Here is a 20,864-nt window from a genome sequence, read left to right as displayed (position 1 = left end):
TCTTCTCTTTCAATTAATTGCTCTTGTTATTTTCTTCATATCTCCCTGAGAGATCCTAGTATTTTATTTTTATATGTGTGCATGTGGGTGGATGTGTATCCATTAGAGATATTTATATTCAGTGAAGATAAGACAACAGTTGGGACAAAAGTGCTTGGAAGTGACTTTGAAAAATCATAGGTGAGAACATGGAGAAAAGTCCCTGACAGGATGCAAATGCTAAGTGTTGTATTGCACACTGAGCAATAAAGTACATTTACAGCTTCCCAGACAAAAAATGCATTGTTTGAAATGCTGCAAACATGCTGGTTTTAATAGTGTGACTGCATTTGAGGACAAAATAGCAGAAAAGTGTATTTTTTCCTGATCTAAAATATTTGAAACATTGTCTATTACTGTATATAGAGAATTCTGAAGTCTGGTTAAAGAGCTGGCAATATCCAATAATATTTCTTACTGTAGACTGCAATTGATTTTGTAATTCATATACTCAACCATTGTATTGGTGTAAACAGAAAAAAACATCATAGGGAGGAAAGGGATGTTGTTGTTGTTATTATAATTATTTTATGAGTACAGGTTGCTACAAGACAGAGAAATCTAGCATTTTTAACCATTACATAGTTCTAACTTATTTGTCTTTTTGCTAGAAATAATTCCATACTTCTAATTTTTATATGGATTAGAAGCTTCTCTGTTATACATTTAATGAACCTGCCAGTATTCTGAATTAATTAACTAGTATTGTAAGATTGGCTGTCATGATGTACAGACAAGCAACAACATAACTCATTGAGATTTGTAGATTGTGACAGCAATTAAGTATGAACAGTTTTGTAATTGTTATATTTTAATTTCAAAAGGAGTTTCCATGTATTATTTCTATTAATATTAGCTGGCTGACAAATCATAGCATCATAAAATGGTTTGGGTTGGAAGAGACCATAAAGGTCATCCCATTCCAGTTCCCCTGCCAGAGACAGCTTCCACTGGACCAGGTTTCTCAGAGCCCCATCCAACCTGGGCTTGAACACCTCCAGGGATGGGGCAGCCACAGCTTCTCTGTGCAACCTGTTCCAGTGCCTTCCTAGCTCTGAAGAAAGAATTTCTTCCTAACATCCAATCAAAATCTCCCCTCTTTTAGTTTAAAACTCTTCCCACTTGTCTTATTTCCCACTTGTGTAAAAAGTTACTCTTCCTCTCTTTTATAAGCTCCCTTTAAGTACTGAAAAGCCACAAATAAATAAGAATCTTTTTCTACCTTCCCCCTGCAATTGGATTCTTCTATGTTCAGCTAGTCACAATCAAAGTAATATTTCAGTCCCGTGCCTAAAGATCAAAATTATACACATCATATGTTCTGTGTAAAATAAGGAGTAGCACAAAGTCAACTGCTGTATGTTTATAGAAGAACTGGAAGTTCTAAATATGAACCAGAAGTTCTTAATATGATAGCCATTCACCTTGACAGAAATGTAAGAGTAGAAATATTCTGTTTGCACAATAAATTATTCCCATTTAGGAAAGGCATGTTTGTTGATGCACAGCATCAAGTGTTCCTCATTTTCTTTGAGTAATTCCCTTTGAGAAGGGAATCTTTGAGAACTTAGCTTTTTCTCCTATTCTTCTCATGCCCTCTCGGGGAAAAAATACATATGGAATACCTTCTCTTCATTCACAGCTACAAGGTTGGGTCAATTATATGGAGATCCTGGTGAGAGTCCAGTGAAAGTGCAGCAAAAGAAAAGACTAAAAAAAACCCCAAAAGACACTACCAAAATCAGTAGTAAGAATTGAAGTACTGTCTATGGAAACCGGTGAACACTAACACAGGCTTTTTTTGCTGTAGAAAATTCCAGTACCTTAAGAGCACATTAATTTTCAAGGAGTGTCATGCACAGCTCTAATTAAGGTTTCACTGATCACCAGGGAGTGAATCTTCCCTGCTCTCCCTATGCCTACCTCTTGTCATTCTGAACTGAACTTAGATTTGAAATTTAATATCAGGTGTTAGCTGGCATATGTGTTCATGTCAGCTTCTGTCATTACATTCAGGGAAATACAAGTTTTAATTGTAGCATTTCTGCATACTATAAGCATCTTCCTGATCATAAGTGTGTACAAACCTAAATTGCAGAGTAAGGAGAATAGAATTATTGCAAAGGTCTTTCATGTTTTGCTTCATTACTTATTATGTAGATTTTTTTAATAAGGGGTATACTGAGGAATATAAATAGATATATCTGAAATGATGACAACAAGAAATACAACAGCTGTCCCTGTTGTTGCTTGTTAATTTGCTGTGCTGAGGTGTAATTTCATGCTTTGTTAAAATCAGACCTATTAACTATGATTTGCTGAAGGTGAAATAAGGGGACAGGCTCCATGAAGTTTCTTTGTTTTAAAAAGTATGTGGTACCTAATATTCACTGAAAGTAGTGGTCAGGGAAAAGCGTCCTGTAAGTTAAATATGTTGACACAGTAAAGAGCATTGATTAAACTAAACCATAATATTTTATTCTTTACAGTCAATATACAGTTAATATTTTCTCTAGGCATAAACTTCCTAAATCTCAGGTCAAAATGCATGTGTAGACAGCAAGATGGTGCTGTAGATATCAACACAGGTGCACAGACAGCATTCGTAGTCCACCAGGCATGGCTTCGTTAGCTGCTGAACTTAAGGAAAGCAGGAGAGTTCTCTGAGATGCCTTAAAAATTAAGAGTTTGGTGGGTCCTCATGACCTAAGCAGTGCTAAAGTTGAAAAAGAGCTGATGGGGAAAAAAACACAAACAAAAGAAAAAAAATATTGGAAAGAATTCTCAGGAAGGGAAGATAAGATAGTCTGTTTCAATAAATAAAAAAATTGAGGTCCAGGGGGAGGAAAGAAAGAAAATGATACAAGATGTGAGTACCTCTGAACAATAGTTGTTATTTTTGATTGGTTTAAAGTTTTTCAAATTCAGTAGAAGAAACTTATTAGTTTATTTTCAGTGTTGTGCAAATATATATTAATTCTATATATTTTATCATTAGTAGGTTTCTGGGTAATTATGTGTAGGTTTAGAGAATGGATGGGTAAAGTTATAAATGTTTTGATTCCCTCATTTGGCACAGTGTGGGTACAGTATATGCTTCCAAATAGTGCAACAAGATTTGGCTTCTCAGCCTCTCTCAAGACTGAATTTGCATCTATTCCTCTTGACTGTCTTGACCATGCTGCAGAAGTAGCTTGGGAGGAAAGGAATGAGCTTTGATGTGTAGCCTGTCATTTTTAGCCTGCTTGTTACACTCATTGAATATTACTCCACACTTAGTCCTTTGACAGGAAAGGTTACCTGGGAATGAGAGCCCATGAAATTTTTTTTCTGAGTCTGCAAGTAATTGTCCTGCAAAGAATAATGCACTTTAGAATGAGATTCTTAATGATACCAGAAAAAGTACAAAGAAAATTCTTTATTTTAACAAATTTAACAAATACACCAGTTTTAGGTGAGATGTGGTATTATGTTGTATGTCTACATCTCATATTATCTGGCTTCAAGTAGAAAACTTTATTCAGCTTCCCAGCAGACAAAAGGCTCAACTCCAGTACCAATAATTTACAGTGTGGAAAGGTTGTGTTGTCACAGAGGTGCAAGGGGGGCGTCAGGACCTCCAGAGTGCCCACAGAAGCACACTTCTTTCTGGGGAGCTCCTTTGGACCCACTGAACGCAGAGCACTCCTGAGAAACCTCACATTGGTAGAGAAGCAACTTCCATTTATTTCCTTCATGTTGCCTAAAAATTGATGACAACAACACTGAGTGTTGTGTCTTCCTCCTCTGAAGGCAGGTTTTAGGTGATTGTCTCAGGAAATGTCATTCTGCGGGATTACTCTTGTTTTAGACCACTGATAGTGTTGGAAGGACTGTCATGATTGTGGCCTTCTTGTGCCTTCCACGGAGCTAGAGGATAATTATTGATTAATGTAATGGACCAAAGACAGCTCTGTTTTTATGGGCTGATTCATGTGAGAATGGGTTAAGGATTCACTGTTTCCTGGAAAAAAATGTGTAAGCTCTTGCCTCTAAACTTGAATGGGAGAGGCAAATTCATACTTCTGTAATTACTTTGATTGCAGTTTCTTGTTGTAGTCTATTTCAGGTAAACCTACACTGCATGAATCATAAGAAATTGCTAGCTAGAAAATAGTTAGAATGTCAAGAGGTGCTTTGCTCCTCAATTAACTAGTTTAGCATTAATGTCAGGTCTGTGTAGCTGCAAGATTGAGCTGTTTTTGTTTCCTTTTTTAAATCATGTGTGCATTGTGAGAGCATTGACTTCCAGCTGTGCAGTAATCTCTGATAGCTTGTTTGTATGTTTTAGATTTTATATGATTTTTGTACCCCCCACTCTTCAAGATACCCTCTTTGTACAGCTCTTGGTTTGTGGCTGTGACTATTAGCAGAGGGTTTGTTTAACAGAAGACAACCTGAAGAGTGACATTAGAAATTACTGTCAAACAGACAGGGAGGCAGTAGGAATACTGATGTGTTTCTGCTTTTGTGATCAATCAGTGAAAAAGCCTATATTCTAAAAGTAAATAAACAAGCAAAACTTGTCTGCTTGTGTTGCTATCTGCAGCTTTCTGTTGTCTAGGAGCTGGGGGGGCATCAGCAGCTTGTGGGTTTTTTTGGTTGAATAGCCTAGCAGTGTACATAATTTGCATCATACAGAGCTGGCTAGAAGATCTTGAGAAAACAAGGTTTTGTGCACTATTGCCACCTCTCATTACTATTGCATACGTGTTGCTGCAATCCTTGGCCTTTCCATGTTCAATTGTCTTGTTATTAGTGATACAATTGGAAAAATAGTCCTGATAGGTGGTACTTTTTGTGTATAAATAGCTAAAACTCACAGTTGCAACTGTAGTTAAGGCTATAATTTCTTAGCAGGTACACCCTGCAACATGTCTTGGTCATCTTGTTAGAGGTTGGAGACATGGCTGGACTTAGAGGTGTGTGTGATTCCTCATGTGTGTGGGGATTTCCTGCTGAGCCATCTGGCACTGCAAAAGTCAGAGAGGAATGATGAGTATTAATGTTATATTCATTTGGAAAATACCGTTCCTGGAATGTTTTGCAGAAGTCATTCCTGCTAAAGTGAAAACTTCCTTTGATAAACTCATTTGTGTTAAGTGTCCAGAAAGTTAATTCCTGAGGCTGTTAGCACTGACAGCACTAATTTTCTCTGTTGATTTCAGAGCATGAAATTTGTCCAGACATCTAGCTTTGCAGAGGCGAGTTGTTGCTTTGGAAAGTAGACTGTACACACTTTATATGGCTAAGGGTTAGATTGTGTATATACACTATTTCTCCAGTGTATATACATCAAAGAAACAGGATAGCAACAACTTCCATTTTGAAATAAACTTGGCTTTCATATTGAAATGATCCCTTGAAGAGGTGAGAGCAGTGTGCATGTTAAAGAAGTAGATTAATTATCTATAATGACTCACTTTGGCTCAGTTGACAGTGGGCAGGAAGATCCTGGAGTGACCCTTACAGCCTGGGTTCCCTGGGTGCTCCCATCAGGAGTGTCTCCTGGTTCCTCCAGCTCAGTAACAGGCTGGCTGCCATCTACTCACACACGAACAGCTGAGCCTTCTCCTGTGGTGGAGGAGCCCAGCTGTAGCACTGGAAGGCTGGGGCTGAGGAGGGCTCTGCCCTCACGTGTACTGACTTGGCAGTGGCAGTGCTGGTGTGTCAGACTGGAGCTGTCTTTGTGTGAGGTGATATAATGAAGACATTTCCTGAGAGCTGACAAAATCTAACTGCATTGCTCACAAAGGGAGATTGAAAGCTGATGTTCAGCTCTTGGGAAAGCAAAATCACAGCAATTCTTTTCTGACCATAGACTGAGATTTTTTTTGTTTTGGAAGAGATTGAGTATCTTTTAAATTATGTTGCTTTTTTTTTCTTTTTTCCCCCTAAGTAAATCATACTGTATTTTAATGGAGCTAAATATACAAAATAGAGAAGACCTATGCATAAGCAGAATTATGAGACAAAAATATATAAAAGGAAGCTATTATTATTTTTTTTTCCTGGAAGACTTCTCTGATGCGCAATGTTTTTAATTGTGCACATAAATAAGTTTTCAAAGATGCCACCATGAATAAGAATTTTGTTCTATTTGGGAAATGCATTTAAGTACAGCTATGCTACTCCTACTAGTATTGTTATTATTAAGTGAACGATGGTGTGTTGAACACTTTGAAGCAGACAGATGTCAACTCATCTAGAGAGATGTATTCTTAACCAGTAAAAACTAAAAATTATCTTATTAGCTCTTATAAGTCTCATCTGAGACCTAAATTTGTATTTTGCTAATGTATACGATAAACAATTTCATCAACAAAGTGTCTAAGCATCTTCTGATTCTTAATGTAATTATGACTTTAACTAAAGCTGTAATCTGACTTAACTAAGCTGTACTGATTTTAGGCTATGAGAATGCCAGCCTTTTACAATTCATGAAATGTATTCCTTACAATTTCATTTAATAGGGTCTTGCTTCCTGTTTCTGACCTACTTCTTCTGTGCATCTTTTATTACTTTATTCACTTTTCTTCTTCATCCTTCATCTCCTCCAGCTGGCTGATCTGTCTTTTTCATCAATATTTTTGCAGGTGGAAGTTTTGTAGATTTCATACTGCTTAAGTGAACCTGCTGGGTGGGAGTCTCATAGTGACTGTTCATGACCTTGCAGCATTGTTAGGCTGCACCTATGTAAGTGTATAAATGTGTGTAGATATGTGTGTGTGTATATATATATTCTTACTTGATGTTAGAATAAGCCATAGCAATAGTCTCCTTTGCTTGTTGCAGGAAAAATACCCCAATACCCATGCTTAGATGTTTTCAGAATTGTTATCCCTGAATGGAAGAAGAGGTGGTATTTACAGACCTAGGTTGAGCACTGGTAATATTGCAAGGAGTGTGAGGTGGAAAGGGTTGCAATCATTCTTTGAAATAAGAGAATTTTTATCCTTTCTATTGTTTTTAACAAATGTAATTTTATGTTAATACAGCCTGAAAGTTTTAATTTTATTTAGACTGGGTTTCTAATTTTCTAGACATGGCACACATATAAAGAAATATTTTTTCCTGTAGGAGTGCCTGACATCTAAATATACAAAGAACATGTGGGTTGAAAATAGAGTTTTACAGTAGTAGCTTTTTTCTTTAAACACAGCTGAGTAGTTCTGTCCTTTATCCCCTATTTTCTGGTTGAAAGTTGCCTGTCAAGAAGCTGACAAGGAAAGTCACTTAAAACAAACAAACAAAAACAAACAAAAGAGGAGTGTTGGTGAAATGGAGAAATTGCACCCGTAGCTGAGCAGACAGCATAGAAAGCAGATGCTCCTGCCTGCGTCATGCCCGTAGTCATCCTCTGCCTTGAGTAAACTGGGCTCTGCAATTCAGAGAAGGGCAGCTCTCAGCTTTTTGTTACTCATGTGCTACCAGGGACTCATGCTCAGGCAACAATGGGAAATTTCAACGCTTTTCTAAAGCAAACAGTTCCAAAAATTGCAACTGTAGGGCACTTGATCTAAAAAGGGATTTGTACCTGCTATTAATTGGATCCAGGGTGGGCTGCACAGTGTGCAGCAGTAAGGGAAAATTTTTCCTTTGCGTCACAAATGCAATGAAACTCTTGACCCAGTGCCACTAATAGCTGTGGCTTAGTTGACACAGTCTTGTAGCTTTTTTAAGCTAGTGGGACTGCAACAGCTCAGGGCTGTGGGAAGTATTTCATTCTTAGCTGAGTAATAGGAGAGAACAAAACTGCTTCATTCATTGCTTTGTGTCTTACAGACAGCAGCTTTTTAGTCTTTCTGGTAAATGAACGTTACAGTATTGTAATTATAGGTCTTATTCTGTTTTGTGTCACTTCAGTTTTCCTTACTGCCAGCGAAGGAAAATCATCTAGCAAGGGGTCATTTTTAACTGCGTTTTCTATCTGAAATGAGAATTTCGCTGAGATAAGAAAGCTCTGCGTTTCGATTAAGTTGGTTTAAGTTTACTGCTTAAGCTGGAAAAGTCCAGTGGGATGAGATTTAGGTGATAAAATACCTTGTCAGGCAGCTGAAGAATATAGGAGGGAGGGAGCAAAAGCCAAGTAGGAGGAAATTCTACAATCTGTTTATGAGATAGAATATTATTCTAAGGTAAATTATTCTTAAAATACTAGTATCTACAAAGTGTTTATCAATACACAATGTTAGAAAAAAGGGCCTCAATAATTTTTATGAATATTTTAAGGTACAGACTTTGTTCAAGGTGCTTTGAGACTCATCCTTCTGGGAACCATGGAAATGGTACCTTTGCAAGATTCCCTGAAGGAATTTTTAAAATCTCCCTCCAAAAATGTTTGGCTAAAATGGAGATTCTGCTAACTTCAGAAAATACTAAGTTTCTGCTTCAAAAATATTTTCTGTTTCTAGATTTCTCTTATTTTAATCTAAACCAATTTGTTAATGTCATGAAGCATGTTTGATATCCAGTGTATCTTTTTTCTGGTAATTCTCTCTGAAGAAGCAAAGGACAAATCAAGAAAATTTTCAAAGATATTCAGTGTAGATTAAATTCATCACTAGAGTGAAAAGGATAGTTTTTTAATAAGATCATAGTAGATTTTCTGGCAGTGATTTTGCTCCTGTGTTTAATGGTTGCTTTTAAATCCCAGAAGCAGATAGGTGGGAGTGGTTTCACATCTTGGAGGTGTTACAGTATAATCCTGACTTTCAGATCTGGGATATCTTTGCTGCTTAGAGGATGGGAGATGAAGACTCTTACTTTCATGAAGCTGAGCTTTATGAAATTGGGTTTTCCTTTGCAGAGTATAAATGGCATGGGAGCTGTTGCTAGTGTTTGGAAGTCACTCCCAGGGAGTCTTAAACTGTTGCACTATAAAAATGTGTCTGACAATTGATAATGTAATGGTAATCAGTAAGATGCTCAGCAGTACAAAGTAAACTTTTAATCAGTATGTGATGTGAAGAAACTACATTTATTTATAGTGCAAGGGGGATGGGTAGTAAATCTTATTTCAATCCTGAAAATGAATTTATTAGATGTTTTTCATCAGGAAATTGACAAATCTGACCCTTTGTTAATTTAGGCTCTTAATAACTACTTCTGACTCTCTTAAAAAATGCAGTTTTTCAGTGAGAAAAACAAGAAAAAAGTTACTTATATCTGAAAATATTCCTGGAAAAGATTACTTCAGAAAGTGTACTAGAGAGCAATTGTAACTTTTTTCCCTGATTGTTTTTGATTGCTATGGGCAAATGATGAAAAATCACGCTCACCAAAGGTGAAATAGCTGTGTGGAGGAGGTGGGCACTCTCAAGTGCTTAGTGGAACTTAAAAGAACTATAACTGGTATTGGATCTTCTTAGGCTGGATTTTCTTCCAGTGGTTAAGTAGGAGTGTGATTACAGAACAAGTGCTTTTCATGGTATCCTCACGTTTCTTGGGACTTAACTCCAAAAAGTACTACTTTTATGTGGTATTGGTAAAAATTCAGTTTTTTATTGAAGCCTGAAAGAAGAGATAAATCAAATAGCACATTACATTTAATCTTATCTTCCAAAGCAAGGCATGCAGGCAGAGGTAAGATAAAAGTACGATCAAATTAATCTTGCAATGTTTAGAAAGCTGGTAGTGGGAGTAACACAAATATAGAATTAAATCTGTGGAAGAGGTGTGTTAATTTATAAGGAATATTATTATAATAATCTTCAGAAATACATAGGGAGAGTTGCAATGATAAGCCTGGGAGTTTATGTTGGAGGGTGCTTTTCCTTTAGGAAATAATTTTATTGACTTTTTTCTCCTGCATGTGCCCTGCTCAATTAACCACTCTTAGATGTTGAGATTCATGGAAAAGTAACAGACAAAATTACCTCCTGCTCTCCTGATTCCTTGGTCAATAAGCAAAAATCTGAATAAGTTTATTTCAGTATTGCTTTTCAAAAATGTTCTCAAGTTTGAAAGTAAGCATTGGATCCTTCAGAACAGGAAGTTGAGGGATTTGTTTTCTGAACTGCTACAATTTAAAATGAGAAAACTGTATTGTGATAATAAACTCTAAGTTAGTATGGCAATATCCATCCAAGTATAATAACTGATTACAGAAGTAGGTAAGCATCGTAATGCCGAACTGTATTTGACTGGAAATTAATATCTTTGAACTAGTTATGTGACTCTGCTTTTGGTATACTTTCACAATTTTAAGATTCAATTGCAAAGTTAGTCCTTTTGTTTTTTTTTGGTCTTTAGTTTAATAAGACTTTGACGTTCTTATCTGGATAAAACAAAGATGGATGAATAAAAGTCTTGTGCTTGTTTAGAAGAATGCTGTATCACAGATTTCTAAACTTAATTATCTTTATTTAATCTGAAATACATTCCATGTTTGTTAAAGAAATAACTTTTTCTGATTTCATTAGCTTCTCAGGTATGTAGAGTTTCAGCCAGGGAATGTGCTTTGTTTTGAACTCAGTGACCCCTGTAAAGATGTTTAATTAACTTTTGCCAATGTCAATATAGTTCTATTATACTCAGCAGGCTGGATGAGCTCCCTCTGGTGGCTCATTTACATTGAGGTTCTGTTCTTCATAGCTGTTTACTCAGGAAAACAAGGCTGCTGACCCCAGCTATCAGTCAGGCATCAGTTCCTTCTGGGCTTACACTTTAATTGAAAAACATCAATAATTTCCTTACAGAATGAAACCAAAGGCATTTAAATGCACAGGACGTTCAATTCGTTAGCAAAATAGATAAAGAGCTACTGGGTAACAAAGTAAGCAAATACGACCAAATTACTTCCTTCTAAGTCAAAATCACACAATAGGTGGATGGCAGTAATTTAGCAGTGTCACCCACTTAGAATAGTGCTTATTTTTAAACTTAGGAAAAATTTTGTTATATTAAACAAAATATTTAGACCTTGACCATGAAATTGTTGAGTTTAGTATTAGCATGGAGGAAGTAGGGTAGAAAGTAAGATCACAAACATGGGCTTCAGGAGAGCAAATTTTGGCCTCTTAAGGGATATTCTTGGAAGAACCCCATGGGAACAGGCCCTGCAGGAAAGAGGAGTCTGACAGATTTGGCTGATATTCAAAGATCACTTCCTCTAGGCTCAAGAATGATGCATCCCAATGAGCAAAGTTGGGCATAGGCAGCAAGAGATATGTATGGATGAATAACTCCTGTTATTCAACTCCTTGAGCTTAGGCCCGAGCCTAAGCAGAGAACACAGAAGCCATGGAAACAGGGTCAGGCTGCTTGAATGAATATAGAGAGGTTATCGAAGTAGAAATGAGACAAGGAAAGTCAAGGCCCATCTGAAATTAAATCTGGCCAAGGATGTCAGGGAAAGCAAAAAGGGCTTCTTCAAATACATCAATAATAAAAGGAAAAATAAGGGTAATGTGGGCCTGTTACTAAATGGATGGGGGGCGCTGGTAACAGAGGACACAGAGGAGGCTGAGTTACAGAATTCCAGCTTTCCATGGGCCTTCACTGGCAAGACCAGCCCTCTGGAATGTCTGACTCAGGAGACTGGGATAAAGGCATGTTGTAAGAAGGATTTTCCCTTAGTCAAGGAGGATTGGGATAGAGAACACCTAGTGGTGAAGACTTGACATCCACAAGTCCGTGGGCCCTGATGGTTGCATCTGTGAGTGCTGAGAGAGCTGGACGGCATAGCTAGACTGCTCTTGATCGTCTTTGAAAGGTCTTGGTGATGAGGAGAGGAGCCTGAGGATTAGAAAAAAACACGTCACCCCAGTCTTCCTAGAGGGCAAGAAGGAGGACCCAAGGAACTGCTGGACAATCAGCCCCACCTCATTCCCTGATAACATGATGGAACACTCATCCTGGGGCCATCTCCACCCACATGGAGGAAAAGGAGGTGTCAGGAGTAGTCAGCGTGGATTCACTAGAGGTAAATCAAAGATGGTGAAGGGACTGGAGCATCTGTCTTATAAGAAAAAGCTGAGGGAGCTGGACCTGTAAAGCCTCAACAAAAGACAGTTGAGAGTAGACCTCATCAATGTCCGTCAGTATCTGAAGAGAGGTTGCCAAGAGAGTGGAGCCAAGCTCTGCTCAGTGGTGCTGAACCACAGGACAAGAGGCAATGGGCAGAAACTGATGCACTGAACACAGGGAAGAACTTCTTTACTGTGTGAGTGACTAGAACAGGTTGCCCAGAGAAGGTGCAGAGTCTCCCTCACTGAAGATACTCAAGAACTGTCTGGGCTCATGTTGATGAGCCTGCCTGAGCATGGAGGTTGGACCAGATGACCCACTGTGGTCCCTTCCAACCTTTCCATTCTATGATACTGTGAAGAAAATCAACCAAGAAGGTGAAATCTGTGGTTTTAAAGTGGGTTAATCCTGTAGATGAACTGCGAGTTAAAATGAATCTGGATATCAAAATTCATTTAAGCTATTTCATACCATATAGAGAAGCATAATCTCACATTTTATAGTCATCTTAAAATTAAGAAGCCAGGGGAATTTCTGGGTCAAAACCACCAGCAAATTTAAAATGAGTTTTCCACCTCTGTAATGTTAGTTTCTACAGATACTTTCTAATTTCATGCTGCTGTAATTTAATGACATCCTTATCATCCTGGCATTGAGACCTCCTCTCTCTGAAGCAGTGAGAGAAGTTTTGAAGACAGACAAGATGCAAATTGGACATAAGGTTGAATAATTGTTCGATAGAGAAGTTTTTTAAAGTTAAGTTATTGTCAATAAAGCAGGTTACAGAATAAAATACTCAAAAATCAGAAATTACAGTTTTTGAAATATGAGTATTTAGACAAAGATAAAATTTTGCTTGGAGAAGGAGAAAGGGGTCACAGCAGATGAGATTAGGAGAGATATAGCAATGTTTATAAGGAGATCAGATAGCCATGTGAAATAAAGGGAAAAATAGAGTATAATCAAGAATAGACACCTGTAGGAAGTTGAGAAGAAATATTTTTAAAAAGTGGTTTGAATATTTGTGTGTTTAAATTATGTCTTACATTTTTTTATATTAAACATTCTAGCAGCTGAGATTCACAGAACAAATAATTGAGCATGGCTTATCAAGCATGGCAAATCTCTAAATTGAAAGTCTGTACACTTTCAATATTCACACAAATGGATTTTTAATTTTTTGATCACAAATTGTTAATCTGTCTTTTTTTCTTCGTCAAATAACAGTTGAGAACACAGTTTGTCGCATAATACTGTGTGCCTGAATATCTGCATTAAAAATAAACAATCCTGGTCTTCCAGTATAATTATATGTGACTAGTAACAGGAGCAGGTGGGTTAGGAAATAATTTTCTTTTATGCAGGTTTTTTTGAACAGTTTCCCACTGTGTTCAAATTCAGGATCTCTTTGACATTGGTAATCAGACTATGAAAAAAAGAAGGTCTAGTTTTTGAGGAAAATTACTGGTGTACTTGGTACAGGACTAAGAAGAATTGAAATAACTTAGTTGGTGCTCCCTGGGGCGATGTTTATGTTTTTGCTGATGATAACTATCATTTTCCAGTTATCCTTTCATAAAGGAATATGCTGATCCAGACTGATCCTTAAATCAGTCTGTGCTCCTGGCTGCTGCCCAATTTCTTTTTCCTGTTCTACCAGTGCTGTAACTGGGTTGCTTGTACTGTTGAACTTCATTCTGTTTCTCATGCTCTCATCTAGAAGGTTGTCTAAGTCTTCCAGGATTGTGCCCCCATCCTCCTGTGCTGACTGACAGCTGTTTTTATACTTTGTAATACTTTGAAGTAGTTTTGTTTCGTATCCCCATATTTTTCCCAAATGGTTTATCCCAGACTGTACCCCCCTCCCTTTACCTGTGTTATCCCTCTCCTGGGATGAGATCATCCCCAAACCCCCACCCTGGCTCTCTGTCAATCACTCAGCATCCCATCCCCTCCATCCAGAAGTTTCGGTCCAGGTCTGTCGAGTGATTAGCCAGAGGCAGGGAGTCAGCCCCCCAAGCCTTGCCCCATACGCTGTCCTAAATGTCTATCCCCCAGCATCCATCCCTTAGGGTCACTCATTGGTTGGTAAAATGTTACCTACTTTTGGTTTCCACCTCCCTTTAAATGGAACCTTGGCCCATCTCCCGGGGCTCTCGGCAGGAGGCCCCTGAGGTGCAGGAGCTCCTTTGGGACTCCTAATAAAACCTTGGATTGACCTCTGCCAAGAGTCGGCCCTTTCTCTTCTACTGATGTCTCTGGTGTCTCTTGTGCTGCACAGGCGCCCAGCCCAGGTGCCCTCAGTACCCTCGGGGCACAGAGAGTGTCTCACCCCAGCCCAGGTGCCCTCAGCACCCTCGGGGCACACACAGAGAGTGTCTCCATGCCAGCCCAGGTGCCCTCAGCACCCTCGGGGCACACACAGACAGTGTCTCCCCGCCAGCCCAGGTGCCCTCAGCACCCTCGGGGCACACACAGACAGTGTCTCCCCGCCAGCCCAGGTGCCCTCAGCACCCTCGGGGCACACACAGACAGTGTCTCCCCGCCAGCCCAGGTGCCCTCAGCACCCTCGGGGCACACACAGAGCCCTCGGGGCACACACAGAGAGTGTCTCCCCCCAGCCCAGGTGCCCTCAGCACCCTCGGGGCACAGAGAGTGTCTCCCTGCTGCCAGCCCAGGTGCCCTCAGCACCCTCGGGGCACACACAGAGAGTGTCTCCCCCCAGCCCAGGTGCCCTCAGCACCCTCGGGGCACACACACAGAGTGTCTCCCCGCTGTCAGCCCAGGTGCTCTCAGCACCCTCGGGGCACACACACAGAGTGTCCCCCTGCCAGCCCAGGTGCCCTCAGCACCCTCGGGGCACACACACAGAGTGTCTCCCCGCTGTCGGCCGACTCGGGACTGGCCCAGGGCTCCTGAGAGGCTCGCAGAGGGACCGAGACAGCTGGCTTTGAAAGCTGGCCAAGACCTTGAGTCCGTTCTTACTAAGCAGTGCTGGAACTCTTTAAGATTAATGGATTCGGGTTTGCAGCATTTAACCCAAAATTGAACACTGCTTGCTAAATTTTGATGCTTCTGTCATAAAGACTGTGAACCACTTTATGTTAGAGAGCTATTCAAATCCCTTTTTTGTGTATGTCCTTTAGAACTGGGAAATAATATTTTGTGTGGCAGTGTCTTTATTTACCTTTTACTCTGAAGAGGCACATGGACAATACCATTTAAATTTTGTGTGCTGGTGGAAATGAGCAGCTAGGCAGCATGGTGTGCAGATTACTTTCTCTACTACAAATGCAGGAACACAATTTTATGTATTATAAATACATATATCAATATATATTGTTATGAAATTATACTGTCTTTACTTTGCTAAAAGTCAGAAACATTTGTAAGCAGAGGGGTGCCTGAAAGTTCTTTGTGAAGGTAGATTTTCCTCACATCTGAACTACAGAGGTAATAGGACCTCCTAGTACATGTGGGCATTCACACAAATTGGGTATTGCAAGTTAGAATAAACATAATAGAAATCTTGTCTGTGTAGTGAATAGCTAAGTGTCACTGTAGTATAAATAATTTCTTCAGTGGACATTTTAACAACATAATTTCAGTTCTTTTTTGTGTAAATTGGTTAAATACATAGTCTGCCCATTCTGCCTAAAAGTTGTTAATTTACTTTTTCTGATCATTTTTATAAGTTTAGTTACATTTAAACAAAAATTGTAAATGAGCTGTTCAAGTTACTGGCAGTTTTTAGAACTTTACAAGTCTTCCCTTGTTCCCTGTTTCATGGGGACACTCTAGTCTGATGAGGGAATAGTATGCTTGGTTTAATTTAAATAAAGTAAGCTTAATGCAAACATTACACTGAAGGTATCTGTGAAGGTCTTTGTGTTTGGCGGTGAAAATCAGTTGGTTTTACTTCTCTTTGCTTGGACATAGCATAGCTAATTGATTTTAATAGCTGGGGACAACATTTTATCTGTTTTATCACCATTCTGTCATTTCATATCTCACTGATGAATTTAAGTTTTGGCTGGGTAAACTTTTATTTGAGGTACCAGTCATATTTTAATTCAGTCTCAGCTATTACTTTTTGATCTTTAACTCGATTTTTGACTTTTACCATTCCATGACCTTGGATTTTCAGATGTTTTAGAAACATTCTAAGATGTTCTACTTAGGTAATATATCTGCACAGAATATACAAGTGGCAAATAGATTCCTCTGTGTTTGCACTGACTTCTGTTAGTCTCTCAGTGGAGGGGAAGATTACCTGTGCTTAGTGATGCTGTTGATGAAATGATGTGTAATAACGTCCAATATCCTGTGAATGGCAACGTAGGAAAAATATCCAAAGATATTAGTTTGAAATTTTCAGTTGATTGCCTCCTTAATACCTTTAATACACCTCTATTGCTCTAATGCACCGTATTACATCGTGTGGTACTTCTCAGCAGTTCAGTCAATTGCAAAGCTGAAGGAGGCAAGGCAAAAAGCTGCCAAAACCTCCCTAAGGATCTAGTAACATGATGGCTGCATTCCAGTCTGTACCAACTTCATGGGGCATTTAAAAGGCAAATTCTAATACGGTATCTCACAGCCATTCATTCTTATTTGTGAAGAATGCAAATTCTATTCAAGTTTTTAAAATAACTTTTAAAATTTTCTTCTGCTGAGGACTTACTTGAACATGACTTCTGCTGAAAACTTGCATTCCTGATGCTCCTCCATGTGAAGCCAGCACACAGTGCAGAACAGTATTTAAGACATACTTATTCAGATAGCAGAGAACAACAGGTTTTCCCATTCCCATCTGGAATCTGCTGCTTTGGAATATTTGTGCTTGGCCAAAGATGTGTTTCATGATTTCCCTAATTCCATGACTAACTTTGTACTCCTGTAGGCTTAAGGCTTGAGAGAAAATCTAAAGGAATTTTTCATTTATCTGACAACTTTATTTGGTTCTAGTGTCAGCTTCAGGATGCTTTGGAAGCCCAAGGGATTGGTTTACAGCAGTCCTATTTGGTGTGCATTAGACTACTGCTCATTGCACTTTTAATTTAGGTTAGCTTCTGCTGGATGAAGTGACTGTACTCATGCCAGTTGATTACCTCCTAGTATCCATCTGCTTCCAGAGCTGCTGTAGAGTTCAGACTTTTGTCTCTGTACCTAAGTTGTGATTATGAGAGAAGCAATACCTGTTGGTAAAAGGAGCATACCATGCACAGTGTTTCTAACTCTGTTTAATTTTTGGGGAAAGTGAAAGCCATTCCTAAATCTCAAGACTATAGACTATTTGTCTATACCTTTTCGTATATTGTGTATTCGTAGTTAGTGTGTCTTTTTTACAAATAATGTGAAGTCCAAACAACCACCTTCTAAGTATTTTATGTCCACGATATTACTTCAATACAGCTTTTTGCTGAAAGATCATATAAAAGCTGAAGTACATCTTATCCAAACATGATTTTGTGTGAGTAAAAAAGAGCTAGAATTATCTGTTTCTGATAGTGTTATTTATGCAGGTAAACTTAGGGTTTTTTTCAATTCAAGAGTCTTGTACAAATTTTTCTGTAAGCAATGGCAGGGCTATTATATATAAGCAGAGCTATTGTATACAAGCTGCCAGTGAGCTTCTGGTACACTAGTACATTGTTTCCTTGCAATTGTATTACAAAATAATTGTATTGCTGTCTTTCATTCTCTCATTGGCACTTGCATCACCATGGCTGAACCAGTAACCATAGCTGATCAGATTGTCTTCATAGTTCAAAGCAGTGGTCTTGTGTAAATGGGTATGCTGAGAAGATGATGTGCTCCTTATGAAATTAAACTAAAAACATAGTGTGTGTGTATGTAGGGTTATAATTCTGATCCCTTTTTGCTGTTAGATTGTTATGGAAGTGGCTCTAGGCATGTTTTGTGCAGGGAATGTATGGGTCCTGAGTACCAAGGGGAATGTTTTGGGCGACTGAAAATAAAGATTTGGATTCCTTGGCTTTTCTGAATTGGGATTAGTAGGGTTTTGAGCAATAAGCAAGAGGAGAGAGGAATGGTAGTTCTCTTTTCTGTAGTTACTTGCTTCAAGACCTGTGAATTGTATTAATGAAAATCAATTACTAACGCACACCCAACACATACTCCTTTTCTCTGCCAATGTCACTTTCGCCTGCTCCAGGTGAGCAGTTCTCTTTTGTTATTGTTGCCCTCCTGAGGTTGAAACCCTATCATGCTGCTTTGCACAGCAGCTTCATACTTCACTGAGCAGCTGGCGCACTGTCCTTCAGGTGAGGCATGGCTCTGAAATTACGACTCTTTGGGTGGTACATTTGCCAAAATTAGTGTTCTTTAAATAGGACACCACAGCCTGTTCACCATGGAGGATGAGTGGGAGTAGATACATTTTCTAACAAGAAGGGTTGTGTGTGTATATATTAAATTACTTTGTTTATAACTTAGGGACTCTGGGAGCTAAAAACAATTGTAAATTGAAATCAATAGTTTTGTTTAAGATGTGCTCTGGTGTTCTGAGATCATAGGTGTATTAATACCTGTGCAAAAGTTTTATGTTTTATAATTCTATCAGAGTAAACTTGAAAAAGCAAAGACAGAAAACTGAACTTAATGCTAATGAAAAATGATCCCAGCCACACCTCTACCACTGACTTTTACAATATGCATCTGGATATGTCCTGTATTTTCTAACAGCTTCCTTACTATGGAGCAGTGGTGATCTCTGTATTTCTGGGTATAGCAGCATGAGGCTTGGTTGTTCTGCCACTTAGGCTGGGAAGAGCCATGTTCAGCATATGTACAGGGAAGGCAATTGCACGTGAATTTGAAGTCTCCCCATGGTTAAGAAATGTAATTAGTGAAATAGTTAAGCAGAATGCAAGCATGGAGCTACCTAATGTTAAAATATAGCCCTTGTTTGGAACTAGGGAGTTTTGTTATATACATATTGATGTCATAGGTTCACTGTGGGGGAAGAAAGGGGCCATGCATCATTTTAGAAAGAACTGAGTACATCACGCCCTGTAAGGTCTTTATTCTGGCTAAAACAGATGGGATTAAAGAGATTGCTGGTTAACCCAGAAATCTCTGATTTAAATCTCAAGTATATATGATTTCAAATGCAGAATTATTGGCACAGTATCAAAAGGTAGGTTGACTTTTTTAAGCTTTACTAGACATGAAAGCACATTTACAGGAAGGTTCCATTTTAATACCAGAAACCTTCTACTTTTCTATCAATATTTTTATCAAAGAGGTAAGTGATTATCATGACAAAGCAGAGTCAGGTTTAGGAGTTCTTAATCTGGTTGTGCCTCAGAGGAAGGAGAAGAGTTTTTCTGTAGCTTTAAAACATTCTATTGAACTAAAAAGGAATTTCCTTTGCATTATCATCAAGTTAAAATTGAAGTAAAACTTTACTAGCCTAGTATATAACATTTCTTGTCTTTGAATATTTCTGGAATGAATTTTTGGTTTACCAATGTCTTGGTGAAGCTGGAGCTTGTCTTTTTTTTTCCTTTATATTCAGAATCTCCCTGTGTATATGGAAAGTTATTTAAACTTACATTCAAACTGATTTTGGAATATTGGAAATTAAAAATGGAATTACCATGTAAAATATAACAAAAAATGTGTAAAAGGAAACGTGTAAATGTCAATAGACTTAATTTTACTCTTTGTAAATCTGTTCCATGACTATAGATATATAGAATATATATGTTATAAAGATGTGCACCTATACTCAAATCTTGCAGCATCTCTAAACTCCTAGCACAGATTATATTTCTTTGTTAATGCATCGATGAACTCTTCTCTTACAGCCTGTCAATATACCTTAGTTTAAATCAGTGATGTAAAACCAGGATGTCAACCTGAACCAGATCTCAATTTATCTCAGGCTAGTCCCTTGTAAGCTCTATTAACTTAGACGGAGAAATAGTAACTAAAGTAGTGGAGTAGTGAATCAACAGTATTTTAAATCCTCCCCACTGGCTTTGTAAGAGAATCCAGGCTGTTTATAATGCTATTATTTCTTGTCAGAATTCTAAGTGCTGTTCTGTACAGCTGGAAATAAAGATGATGTATTTCAGGGCTTAGGTAATATTTTTTTTTCTTTAATTGACAGCATATTAAAACACTGTTGGTGCCTGTTGGGGGATTTTTTTTCTTATTCCTGCATTATTTATGCAGAATAATTTATACAGCTAAGAACTTGGCTTCTGATCTAATAATTTCTTTACTGTTTTTAATCAAAACCAGTTTTCCTGGCATTCCTAATACTTATGAAGAATAATAATTATTTTAAGAAGTAGAAACAACAGGAGTTTCCTTTCTTCAAATCCATTTTTGTAATACAACACCTGTGACTTTGTTCTGCTGTTTTGCATTTTAAGGTGAGGGGAGATGCTGAAACATTTTTCCTGAGTGTTTTGCTCCACAGTGACTGAGAGCAGTGAAGCTGTTGGGAGGGAGAAGCTCACATAAGTGACATTCTCAGGGTGTGTGTGACTACTGTAAAGGCACGTGTGTGTCTGCCTCTGCTCATCCTGCAGAGCTGGCTTCTGGGCAAGTCTCGGGAAAAGAGGAGCGCAGCAAAGGGTTAACTTTTTACTATCAACCTCAGGAAGGCACATTTGCAATCCTTCCCAGTCTTGTCTTCCTTTTTACACCTCGATTGCTCACTGCTACTCCTCACTTCAAGGCAGATCCCTTGACCTAAGCAGATTATTGTAGACGCATGAAGGACACAGCAAGCTCTCCTGTGCTTTTAAAGGAGGAGATTTTGCCTCCAAAATAGGACA

At 38.5% G+C, this 20,864-nt stretch overlaps 1 protein-coding gene across 1 annotated transcript in view; it reads left to right on the top strand.

Moving 5' to 3' along the window:
- The window catches only part of MARCHF1 (membrane associated ring-CH-type finger 1), a 224,432-nt gene that overhangs the window by 76,577 nt on the left and 126,991 nt on the right, over positions 1-20,864 (top strand). The gene's annotated exons all lie outside the window — the stretch shown is intronic.

This window comes from Molothrus ater, chromosome 4 (genome assembly GCF_012460135.2).
Source record: "Molothrus ater isolate BHLD 08-10-18 breed brown headed cowbird chromosome 4, BPBGC_Mater_1.1, whole genome shotgun sequence".
NCBI lineage: Eukaryota > Metazoa > Chordata > Aves > Passeriformes > Icteridae > Molothrus > Molothrus ater.
Note: the sequence above shows the minus strand (reverse complement) of the source record. Positions and strands in the feature narration are given on the sequence as shown.